The 13132-nt window shown below is 35.0% G+C and overlaps 1 long non-coding RNA gene across 1 annotated transcript in view; it reads left to right on the top strand.

Annotated features, from left to right (window-relative positions):
* LOC135299265 (uncharacterized) overlaps nucleotides 1–12318 on the top strand; it is a 65195-nt gene extending 52877 nt beyond the window's left edge. The window contains exons 2-4 of the long non-coding RNA XR_010361279.1: nucleotides 9784–9857; nucleotides 11358–11412; nucleotides 11528–12318. This is a non-coding gene — a long non-coding RNA (uncharacterized LOC135299265). The remainder of the gene's footprint in view (nucleotides 1–9783; nucleotides 9858–11357; nucleotides 11413–11527) is intronic.
* Nucleotides 12319–13132: the final 814 nt, after the last annotated feature.

Raw genomic sequence — 13132 nt, forward strand, 5'->3', positions numbered from 1 at the left:
TGGTTGATCTGAATGTGGTGACTGACCATGGGACAGCATTTAATCTTAAAGACAGACATCTCTAGAAATATACAGATACCTATTAGGATGAAAGCATCCATGTGGAGCAATCACCACAAAATTTAGAATTATTAATTATCTTTGATCAAACTAAATATGTTTGTTACACCAAGCAATTTATGGCTTTGCATGACTATAGAATAAAGTTAATTCATCATGTGAAGTATGTCTGTAAGAGAACCGGTCACAACATTGGTGAGTTTTAGGTGTGCTGTGAACTCCAAGCTGTACCATAGAAAAAGAAAATGAATAAAGGTATGTGAATTCAAAAGTATCAGATAGGCAAGCAGAGTGTTCTATTCTAAATGTTCAATATATTTTCAGAAAACAAAATGTGAAAACCATTTGGCAATTTGGAGTAATAGAATGTTGCCTAATGAATTTCTTGTTCAGTCACTGAAAGGATTTCTATATTTATTTTTGAATAGCTCGTGAAGGAATGAAAGGAAAAGCAAACCTCACTTATATATTTATAGGAGGGAATAGCTGTAAATTCAACTATCTAGATTGTGTAAACTGAGAAATACCAAAAAGCTTGCCTTGAAATTTCTGTAAAAAGACAGTGTTTGGAAATATTAATGTGTTGAGCGGTCATAATATATACGTAAGGATTCTGAAATGCAAGATGACATTACTTGTGAAAGAGCAAAGAGCAGTCAAGCACTATCTTGTAACCATTGGCAGTAGTGGAGCAATTAAAGACCTTCCAGACAGCAATTAATTGTATTACAGAGCAGACCCTTAAAGACAGCATTAGTATTTGTATCTGTCTGAATTTAGGATGATGACAGTTTGTGAATGGTATGCTTAGAAAATGTCTGTAAATGTACTGGCTGAATATCTGTAGTGAATAGTGTTTCTGTGACTCACATGTGCTTGTCTCTCAGTCTGAACCCCAAAAACTCTGATACCAGAACAGGCCTTATTTTGCAGGCTTCTACTCAAAATCCATATTCATGCTTTATGCCTTCTCTTTCAATGGATAACTGCTGTATTCCATCAGTAAAATTAACTGTTTTTCTTTGTACTTTAATGATCCATGTGCTCTTTCATATAAATAAAAATAAGTAATTAAAGATAATTTTCTTCTGGAGCTGTGACTGGAAATATCAGTCTGCTAATACCTTATTTATGCTTGCAAGTATCTGTTAATTAAAGGAAATGAAAGTGAGTTAGTGAACTCTGTAGTATGTTACTGACCCATTTACTTGTAAGATTTTCATTGAGAAATATTTTTCTAAATTGGTGCTATTTAATGATATAAATCAGGGCCATAGCTCTACAATGACACAAAGTAAGCAAAGCAAAATTCTGGGGTTTATTTATTTATATACTGAATTCAGAATTTTAGTGCATTTGACAAGATCCATACTAGCATTCCTGGAAATGACTTTATAATGATTACCACTTTTCTCTGCAGAGGGAAAGAACAGTGTTGCTTCATTTCCTGTGTGACAGGAAGGTCAGATAATAACTACCTAGAAAACATCTTCCACGATTACAACAAAGCTGTCTTTTCTGCAGAAAATGTGTAATTTCTGCAGAAAAAAGATAAAGAAAAAAGAAGGAAGTATACTCTTACTTTTGAGAGCATTGAAGTACATCTCCACTTTACAGGAGCATTTGAAAATCTTTCGAATTAATAGGGGGCTTGCTTGATTCAGCAGGTATCAAAACCGCTTAAGACAGGCAGTGTGACATTACTTTCTAATGTGTGAAAGTAATTCATTTGAACCAAAGACTCCCATTGTGAGACAGGTTTCTCTCAGCATCTTTAAAAATGATAAATAAAAATTGAAAACTCAAACAGAGATGCAGGTTTTGACTAGATTTTTAGCATGCATTTTTTAACTCTTTATCTCTAGGTATGATTTGTTTGCATCTATTTTTCTTTATTCTCTCTTTTTCATTGATTCAAATAGTCCAGTACTGTTTCCTTACTAATATTTCTGTGTTCTCTTCTAGAAGGAAATAGAAAAAAATGTAAAGCAACATTCAAAATGCACATGCAGCATTCAAATTAAATACTGATATATATTCTTGTTTTCTAGAGCTTATGATTCTTTCAATTAGTTCTAGAAAACCTTTTTTCTTCGCAAATATTAGAAACTCAGTAACTTTTTGACCTTCTTAATTTCTTTTTGCTGGCCAATGGTCCATGATTGGAGTGGAAGCTTTTGTCTACTATTTCTGAGCAGGATTCTGTTCTGTATTTTGTGGATCTCTGAAGGTTCCATGTGTACTCAATACCAGAAATTAGACACTTTTGCTACTTCTTGACACTCTTAGGCAAGAAATAGCAAATCTGTCTCTTTCTGGTCTTCTATTGTACTTTTATCCACAAATTTTGAGGAGTATTTATTCACTCATGTTCCTTGCCTTCAAGATTTTCCATTCAAAAAGTTTGGAAATGCTTGGTAGTGCATATAATACAAACTTTCTAGCATAGGAACTGGTTTCAAGTAGGTGGATTACAAATTTGAACTGCACTGAATCAAGGACTCGCCATGTTCTGGTTTTGGTGAGAATTTGTTAAACACCTTTGTTTGTTGTTTTCTCTGTTCTGCCTTGTTATTGTTGGAACAAAAAGAACCCAATACTACTACTAAATCAGGCTGGAAATATTCACACTTATTACTGTCAGTCTAATTTGGCTTATCTTTCTAATTTGTTTTTTATTTTTAATGAAGAATAGGTCTATGTTCCTGAAACACTGGAATTGCTGTTAGACTAAGCAAACTTGTTTTGTGTGTGTTTTCTGGAAGATGACTTCTGTTTGCAACTCATATATTTTTTGAAATTATAGCGCTAGTGGGTTGCTAAAATACTGTCTTTCTTTACTTTATAAATATACTATTATTGTTAATGTTTGTTCTTATTTTCTACCACAAGACATGGTCTTTTAGAAGCAGTATTTGTACTAAAGCTATAGAAATGTTATCTAGGTATTTTTGGTTTGTAAATGCAAACTAGACATCAGTAAAACATTTCAGAGTAAAATAAAATCAAGGCAAAAACATGCTTGATTAAAAAATGTTGCATAAACAAAAATAAATGAGAAAGTAATGTTTTTTTTAAATAACTATTCATGTGGTAGAATGTTTTTTATATATTCAGAGTATAAAATATACCAAGAAAAATAAAATAGGGTTTCATCTTGCAGAAATTGTGCAGCAAGTTGTAAAAGCAGAACCCAGATTCCATTGTGCCCATCACATCAGGCCAGCTCATGGAGTAGTGGAAGCAGAGATTGCTTCCTTTTGCAGAGTACACCAGAATATGCTCTGCTCTCATGTTGTTGCTGGTTAATCACTTTTTCTTTACTCAAACATAAAATTTGATTTCTTTGTTCTGTGAGGTTAAAATAGAATGAAGGTTTGCAAAAAAAAAAAAAAAAAAAGTTATATTTTGATGAAATAATCTTTGGCGTAGTATATGTCCTAGGAAGAATAGTGAAGTCAGACAAGGCAAACATCAGCATTTCTTATTCAGTTACAGTGTTAAGACTAATCCTAGCTGGTTTTCAAGTGTTGCTTTTTTTTCCGTTCCCACTTAAACAAAGACTTTTTAATGTTAGTATTATTTAAGCAATATTTAGTGACAGATTGTTCATGCAATTTTGTAATTGGATCATGCTCTTTCAAGGATAACATTAATATTCTGAGGCCTACTAAACATGGTGAACAAAAAAGAGTTTTAATTGTCATGCACATATGCACAATGAAAATGTTTCTATTAATTGAGGAAAGCAAATGTCTGTGTGTGGTTTTAATAGCAACATCATTATTTTTACTTATTAGTTCTCTTTCTGTGAACAAATATGATGATTAAATACACAACAAATATAGAATTTTAGAGTGCCTTTGCTCAAACACTCAGTATTTTACTAATAACTCTGAGGCACTGTGCAGATCATACGCTCATTTTTGTCATTGGACATCAGGGGCTCAGCACCACAAAGCTGTGCTGGGAGATGGCAAGAGGATAGCCCTTAGGTAATGGAAACTAAGCTGGTAGGTGAAGGCAGGAATAATGAAATCAAATTGATTGACTCAGACTGTGTTTGGAATTTTCTCTTATGTTGGGGCAAACATCTCTGTTCTGTGGTGGTAAATGTGTCTGTCAAAGAAGTAAGCCCTTCATGTGCCTCTGCTCCATTGCTTTCCAGCATGCCAGATAGTCCTTACACCCTCTGGACGCCTATGAAGTAGTTTTGGTTGTACAACTAGCATTTCATAGCAGTGCTTAACTGAACAGGAAATTTTACCTTTTTGAAGGTGAATGTTTTATTCATGTCTTTTAATGGGACTTTCAAGCACAAAAAATGCTTACCCTAAGTTGATAGCTGTGCCCAAATATTTGCAAAATTTTTAGAGCAATTTTTGCCATAAAAAAGGATTGCACTTGTCTCCAGTTGGGTGTCTTTTCCTCTCTAACTTTCCTCAGTAGAGTGTTATGGTAACGAGGGTGAGAATTTCTTTTCTGAACCATGTAGAAATACATATTAATACTGACATTAATATTTAAAAAATCCAACTCTTTTCTCTCCAGGAGGACTTTCACATTGCAAAGCAAAGCCGCTCTCTGTGGCAGAACTGTTTCTAAATAACATCAAAATTTAAAAATAAAAGTAAAACCTGAAAACCTTTGTCAATGAAAACTTTACTCATAATGAATAATAACCAACTGTCTTAAGAGATAGGTTAATATTTTCTCCGGAAAAATGGGTCTTTTAATTTTTTTTAAAGGCTCCAATAACATATCTGCTCATTAAAATAGCATTTTATATTGAACATGAAGGATTAGTTTAATAAAGAGAAAAAAATTTCAAATAAAAGTTTGTTTTATTAAACCTGTAAGATGTTTTGAAGGCAGAAGCAGGCAGAAGGAATCTTATTAGAAAATGTTTTGATCCTAATAACTTTGTTCTTATTTAACAGAAAAGGTTAATGCCTCAGTGTCTTGAGAAACTAGCTGTGATAGACAATTCAGTATTTTTCTCAAAGACCTTGAATTTTCAAAGGAAATATCTTTATTCTCTCTCTTTAGGGATGAAAAATACAACCCAAATATTTTCATTAGATCAAGTAGTCCTGACTATCTTTAAAAAAAAAGAATGTATACAGAAAATGTGTTTAATTTGAATTCACTATAATTGATAACAGTATGAAAGGTAAAGCTTATTTTTTGAGGTTACCGCCCTGTTAGCAATGACTTAATCTGGAATTTCAAGTAAATAATGAACTGGGAACCAGTGAAACTCCCCTTTTAAAGTTTCTTACCTTATTATTCTTTTCTAATCTCTGCAGTGCAGCCAAGGCTTTATCTTCTCTTCTGCTTTGTACAGTTAGTTTCTTCTGCCTGTATTGAGCCGGAAAGTTCACATCCAACCTTCATGGTCTATTACTTTGCTTTTGTCCTCTTCCATAAAATACAGGCTGTGACAGTGACAACTGTTTGATGTCTCTCTTCAATGGCTGAAGAATATGCTGGCACCAAACTCATCAATAAGTCATATAGCTGCGCTTCTCCCACTTCTGCTGTAGGGAGCCCTGATTTCAAAGGGTTCATAGGAACAGTGGTGCCAGTGTTGGCTCTGGAAGCCTTGCATACTGGCACGAAGATGCTTATTTCTTCTTATACTGCCTCCTGTGTTATTACTGCTAAAATGAAGAATGACTGAACAAGCCATTGCGAGGCAGAATCACTTACACTAAAGGAAAAAGTTTCTTTTAACTTTAGAGTGCTGACACTTGCAGAGCTTTCATGTAGATTGCAATGCATTTAAATAGTCTTGTGGTCATGCTTATAAGGCTTGTCTGATTTTGATTTCCTTTGTCACTGTGTGGCCATTATAACCACAGAGTTCAAATAATCTTTTCAGTCATGTTTGTGTGGGACAGTGACAAGGAGAAGATGCTTAGGGAAACTGTAAAGAAAAATGGCATTTTGGAATGATCCAACTGCTAGCACATCCTTGCTTTTTCTGGCAATTAATGAATCAGTAATTTTCTGAGTTAATGGTGAAAGGCCAGCTATGGTGCATAATTACCTCCTACAGACTTGTACAACCAATCTATGAATCTTTTAGATCTTTCCTGTGTTTTCCACATCCTCTGTCCTGTGCATATTTGTTTTGTAAATTGTTTGGGTAAGATATTGTGTGGGTAAAAGTACTGCTTTCTTTTGGTTTAAACCAAAGGCAGGCTAAGTCTTATTCCCAGCTCTACATGCTTTCTGTGTGACCTTGGCTAGTCATTGTGAAGAGAGATGCAAAATAGAAGTTGAATGGCTTTGTTTAGACACCATAGGTTTTGACTTTCTGGCTTCTGTGTGTCAGGGTAAGCTAGAGGCATGTGTAAAATTCTTGCACTTTCAAGACATGCCCATTTTTCAAACCAGTGAAACAAAAAATTATATAAGAAATGATGAGGTGTCTCTAGCTGCCTAATGGGGAGTTTTCACTTAGAAATATAAATATTATCACAACAGACTGATAATGTATCTGCAGACTGAAGTGATTTATGATTCCAGCTCTATAAAAATGTTACATATCCTTGGATTTTCTTCCTGATTGGGAATTCCAAATTAACTCCAATGAGCCTGAGACATCTGGTGTCTGATCACCAGCATATGAAAAAATGTTTGAAAATACAGTATTTCTTTAAGTGCAGGTAATTGATGCAGATTACTGAAGTCAGCTCTAGTATTACTTGGGGAATTATGAAAACTTCAATAGTCCACCACAACATTTACTTCCACTTGTCCTCTACAGACAAACTTAACATTACTATAAAATGAACAGACTGTGGAATGAAACTTGTATGTTTGATTTGAATTTTGCTTTTATTATTGAAGAAGTGTGGGGGTTCTGTTTCTCAGAATCTCCCTGTTACTTTACTCAGAAATCCTCCAGGCTCTTCAGCACAGTGAAACATTTGCAAAGTAAAGCCCATCTGTCTGTGCCTTCTTTGATTGCACTCAAAATGCCTTCAATTGTTTTATCTCAGTTTGTTTGCTCCCCCCACCCCTTCCCAATCTTTGTGCTCCCATATTTGTAGCTAATGAAGTTTCTTGAGTGACATAATTCAGCTCAGACCCACTATGCAGTGTAGCCCTTTAGGTACTCTGGTTTTTGCAGCTGTATCAATTATCTAACAGAGTTCAATCCTATTCTGTCTGTCAGCCATTTTTTACTTGGCAATGGAGCTGGAAACTAAAGATGTTGTGAAGCCTGGTCAGCAATATTCTTTGATCTGGATAACTTCCATGGAGCACGGCAGATCTGTCTGCAGATTTCATATTTCATGGGAAAGTATCACTTCACCATAGTAGAATGTTGTTGCTTACAAAACATTTTTTTGTTACTTTTTTTTCAACTGAATGGGAATGCCATCACCAAAACGTAAAAGGACTATGAGAAGAAAGGAAATATTTGCTGAAGATGTACTGTGACAATTTCATCTCTCTTTTGAGTAGAGAACGATGATGAAATAATTTCCCTTTTATTACCATTAAAATGTTCTGAGCTGCAGCACAAAGTTAGTTCCAGCATTTTGTCCTCCCTCCCTCCCTCTCTCCCACCCTACTTCCCCCACTAGGCTGGGAGGTGGCACTCAGAAATGTTTCTGTGGCAGGAAGAGTTCTGAGTAGTTGCACAATTCTAGGATTCTGGCAGAAAAACCTGAAAAATAAAAATGTACCAGAAATGTGTAATACCGTTTGCATGCAATTAATTTTGTTATGGTTAACTCTACATGCTCAATTCTTTCCTTTTAATCCCAGATACTATCCAAAAGAGTAAACAAACAAAAAGTCAAACAAAAAGAACTTACAAAAAAGAACTTTCTGCCTGATAACATTGCCCAGATGAAAATTTGAAAATTTTCAGGAATAAATATCAGTAGGTGTCTTGGTAGACAGCCAGGAAGGTAAAAGGCTTCTGCCTTAATGCAGCGTGAGCATGATGTCCAGACAGGCAGTCAGTGTTATGTTCCTTTAGGGAAGCTGCAGATCTAGTGAAGTTAGCATATGCTTGTGTATAAATTAAACCCATGTGGACATCCTTTAAATGGAACATATTTTTTAGTATAGATATGATTATTTTTTTAAAAATATGTTTTAGCCTAGTAATTGGCTGGATTTCAATATGAGTAATGTCACTTTTCATTATTGGTTTTTATAAATTTCTGTTATTTATTTAAATCTGTGTGCCATTTCCTCTCTTCCTCTTTGACTTGGATTTTAGAAAGGCAGATGACAGAAAATTTCCGAAACACTTGGAGAATTTCCTGTTAGGCTTCATCCACATCTGCTAGGCTGCACTTCACAATTACTCAGGAGCATATACATGTTCAACCCTCTAAGACATTTTCTGGATAATTAGTACATAATGACTTCTGAGCTACAGGCATGTCATATCTGTCCATGTATGACTGTGCTGGTGACAAAAAGGACAATGTGATATTTGTTCCTGAAGGTTGTCATGTAAATGCTGCTATGATACAACTTTTTTCCTCACTGCTTTTCATGACAGATGTCTGATTTCACCTTGAAGCAAATTGCAAGCTGATAAGAGTAGGTGACTTTAAAAAAGTGGGCTATTTCTGCTTGATTTCAAATGTAGAAACATATGCTTGCTGCAGTTTGGAATTACCCATATTTGTATATAAGAAAATTAAAGAAACTCATCAACAATGTGTTGCCATGGATAGTTTTCATTAAAATTGCTTCACTTAGAAAAAACAAACCTTTAAAACATTGTTCTGATTTTCTCTTTCCTTAGTAAAAGTAGGTTCTTCATCATGACTGTGCTGTCATGTTAAACAAATTACCTACAATTTTTGTTTCAAAGTGAAATAACTTGCATAAATTTAATAAATCATGAACTGCCACAATAAAAAGCAGTCTAGCCTTGTCTAAAACTTCTCCCTATTGACATAACAGAGACATGCTTTCTTCATAAATTAGCCAATGTAGTTAATTCAGGGAATACTCCTGCAGGCCTCCAATGTGTACATAAAGATTTTGATGGGAAAGGATGAAAGAGATTAGGAGGCTCAACTTTTTGTTGTATTATTGAAAGTCACATGCTGATTAAAAAGAAATGCAGTTCATATCAAATGCAGTTGTGGGAGATATGACCTTGGAGTTGGGAAGTGATTTTACTCTCAGTGTTTATTCAGGTTTTTCAAAAGTGTGGAAGAGTTGTTCAGTTGCTGCTGAAAGCGTGGTAAAGTTACTGTCCATTGTTATAGTGTTTCTGTAAATCAGACATGCTGCTAATTTAAGTTCATAGGCTTTTAATTCTATGCAGCATACTTGCGCTCTATCAGTTCAGAAAGCAGCTTTATATTCTGTGTGAAAGAAATGGATATAAATACCCACAGAGAGGAATTCAGCCACATGATAAGAGATTGTATTGGGTCTTTCTATTTAGAAAAAAAATGAAGATTTAGTAGTATTTGAAGATACTTACCCAAAGGTGTAACATACTTCTGTCATATTTATTCACTTTAGCATATAGGGGACATTGGGGATTGGGAAGTGAAAGTACTTTTTTTTTTTTTCATTAAGCTCATATAAAGTAACTAGAGTTTAGCTGTTTTAAATTCACAATTATTAGCAGTATTCAGGTCTATAGAAAAAGTTAGTTGTATTCCCTTTCTTTCCATGAATGTGTGTGCATATAAACACGTACTCTGTCTTTTTTTTTTCCCTCAGGAAACATTTAAAAGTATTTGATCTTATCTACAGGAAAGCAGGATGGAAAGCAGTGAAAATTTTAAAGAGTCGAGGTGAGAAATCTCAATACTCTCTGCCATTTTTATGTCCTTCCCTGGCAGTTCTCATAATTCTTTCTCTTCCCATCTTTCCTCTACAGCCTCTCCTGCCCTCTCCCCAAAACTAATATCTGAATAACTGTGAAATTTCTAGTAATAATATAAACATGTGGCTTTGTATATTTTAAATTTTCTAAATTTTTGCTGCTTAGGATGCAGTACCTTTTGACCTTTTTGCTATATGTGTTTGTCAGACACTCTGAACAGGTTGAGACCATATTGGCAAACCAAGTACATAGACCCAAGAAGAGAAATTATTTTCCTGATGTGATTATATAGCCGCACTCACAGTCTTCTAAATTGTGGTACAAGGGTTTTTTTAGGACACTTATTACTAATTTACTTTAAAATGCTATTTCTTACTAGTAAAATACTTTGAAAAAAAACAATATAGTGCCTGTGTGTAACATGAGGAGAAGCTGTAAAGAAGTGGAGAGTAAGGTCTCAAAATTTACTTCTTGTTCTCACTTTATTTTTTCTTCCCTGCTTGAAGTTATAATAATAATAATGTCCAGTGTGTGTTGGTGGTTAAAAATAACTTTCAAATTTCTTGTTAATTTTTATATGTATTTGATAACAATATATATTTTTCCAGTAGTGTGTTTGTAAATATCACTACTCAAGTCTGTATTGGCTACGTGGGCATCCTCATTTTCTTTCACATGCTGTAATTTGGGATTTGTAATAATAACTTTCAACTATTTTATTTTAAAAAATTTTCTACTCACAGCAATGTGTTCTCTGTTTCCATGCTGGCTGAAATACCTGTCTTTTCTCTGACTGAAATATTTGTTAAATTATGTATTTATTCTGAACTGATTTCTTCTTTTCTTCTTTAGTTACAAAATGAAAATTAGTAAAATAAATGAAAGGGAAAGAACTTGCAAGACACTACAATAGACTTGAGAAGAATTATTTTCTTATGTCTGTTGTGTTTTGCTGCAATTGTGTGTGATTTTTGTTCAACTGTTAGGAGGCTCAATGAAAACAAGTTCTTCATTACTGAAAATTAAAGCATCTTCCATACTTATACTAAAGTTAAAACTTATACAGTTTCAGGCAGTTTCTGAGGATCAGGCTCCCTTTTAGACTTGGCATCCCTCCATCTGTGCTAATTGTCTTTCAGTCTTGAACTCCCCACCAAGATAAGTGGATCGGGATTTAAGTGTAGAGCTAAAGCCAGCTAAAGTATGATAGGGCTTCTCCTCTGAATTTTCATCTCTTGAGGTAGTGATGTCTATTGTCTGCTTGTCCCTAAGCAGATTCGCTGTCAGCAATTATTTAAGTTAGAAAAAGGATAACTGAAGGCCACAGAACGAAATGCTGTTGTTTCAGTGGTTTAGAGACAAAGATTTCACCTAGACAAACTGTCTCTAAGGGAGATGCAGTCATATTGTATTTGTGTTGAAAGATGCACATGTAAAAATAACGAAATGATTGTTTCATTCCTGACAGGGGAAGAAGAGGAAAAGCCTGTGATCTAGGTTGCTGATGGAGATGAGTTTGCAGTGTAAGATAATGGATGTTTTTGGTTTTGTTTTGGGTTTTCAAAAGTCTTTCCGTGTACAGAAATATATATTTTAGATTGTCAGTTATGTAACAGTCATCTGGTTTTTCTTCTCTAGAGCTGGTGACTTGCACATTCTACTGAATTTTTTGGTTTTCGTCTCTGAAACAGCTTACCCACCAGATGCAAGAGGCAAAAATTATATAAATTTTATAAGGACAATAATACAAGAACCATTTAGTGACTTGTGATACTTATGTATAGAATAATTCATAAGAAATTTTCACTTTGAATAGTTGCATAAAATCTGTGTTTGTTGTTTCCTTCAGTTATAGGTTTTCTTTTAGAAAAAGAAGGTGTTCAGGATTTGCAATACCATTTAAACTGGTTTTTTTAGATGCTGTGTTAGAGCAAATGAAAATAATTTATTGAAAGAAATTGCTCAATATGTCCAAGAGTCTGACGAAGGAAAATGCTTTACATGTACAGTTTTAATAATACAACATATCTAATCCAGTAGAGGGAGCTGGAATGCTGTTCTACTTTCTCAGTGTTTGTACTAGAGATAAACAACTACCTAATAGAATTATATTTAATTTCAATATGATTTTTATCTTTAGAACACCAAATTATTTTCATAGAAATTTTCTTTTAAAAAAACTAGACAGAGTTGTCTTTCTTGTAACCCTTTCTGTCTTTTCTATATCAAAGAAGCACAGAATGGGTGAGGTGGCAGAGACCGCAGTGGTATACACCCCTTGCTCAAGCAGGGTCATCCTAGAGCACAGGACAGAGGATTGTGTCCATATGAATATCTCCAGTGTGGGACACTTCACAGCCTTTGTGGGCAATTTTTTCCAATGCTCAGCACTGACACAATAAAGAAGTTCTTCCTCTTGTTAAGGTGGAGCATCCTGTGCATCAGTTTCTGCCCATTGCCTCTTGTCCATTTGTGGGACACCATAAAGAGTCTGGCTCTGTCCTCTTGATACCTGCCCTTCAGATACTTAAATAAATGGATGAGAATTTCTCAGCCACCTCTTCTCTGGACAGGGCCAGCTCCCTCAGCCTTTCCTCCTAAGGGAGATGTTCCAGTCCCATAACCATCTCTGTTGCTCTCACTGGACCTGCTCCAGGAGCCATGTCTCTCGTGTCTTGAGGAGTCTTTAATGTTAATTTTCTTTTGAAATTAATCATTTGTATCCCCTCATAAGAATTATGAAACAAAACCTGTTAGGATTGGTAGCCTACAAAATTGGTTCCTAATCTATGTACCTAATTCCTGGATACATGTATACAGTATATCCACAGAAGAAAATATACTGAGTAGAAAGTTCTGAAACAGGTATTTGTCGGAACCCAGAGCATCTCTCTGGATGTCTCAAAGCCCTGGCAGGGGCTCGGAGACCCTGTCAGGAAGCCAAAGACACAATTTCCATTCGATCTTAACTCATGGAGCAAATTGCCCACCTTATATGAAGAATTACAGGCCACAAAAGTTTAAGTGGCACAGTAGTAGGAATCACAGGGTGAAGGAAAAAAGTTTAGAGCACTGTGCAGGGGGGTTTTGTATGTTGTACAGGGGAGTTTGGAATTCTATACATGGGGGTCAGGGGTTCTAAGATGGAGGGATTTGGGTATGCCCTGTCCTCCTTCTTTCTTCTCCTTGGCATCCATGTTCAGGATGATGTTGGTTCATGGTGAAGGTACACTTGCCAACAAG

This window comes from Passer domesticus, chromosome 4 (assembly GCF_036417665.1).
Source record: "Passer domesticus isolate bPasDom1 chromosome 4, bPasDom1.hap1, whole genome shotgun sequence".
NCBI lineage: Eukaryota > Metazoa > Chordata > Aves > Passeriformes > Passeridae > Passer > Passer domesticus.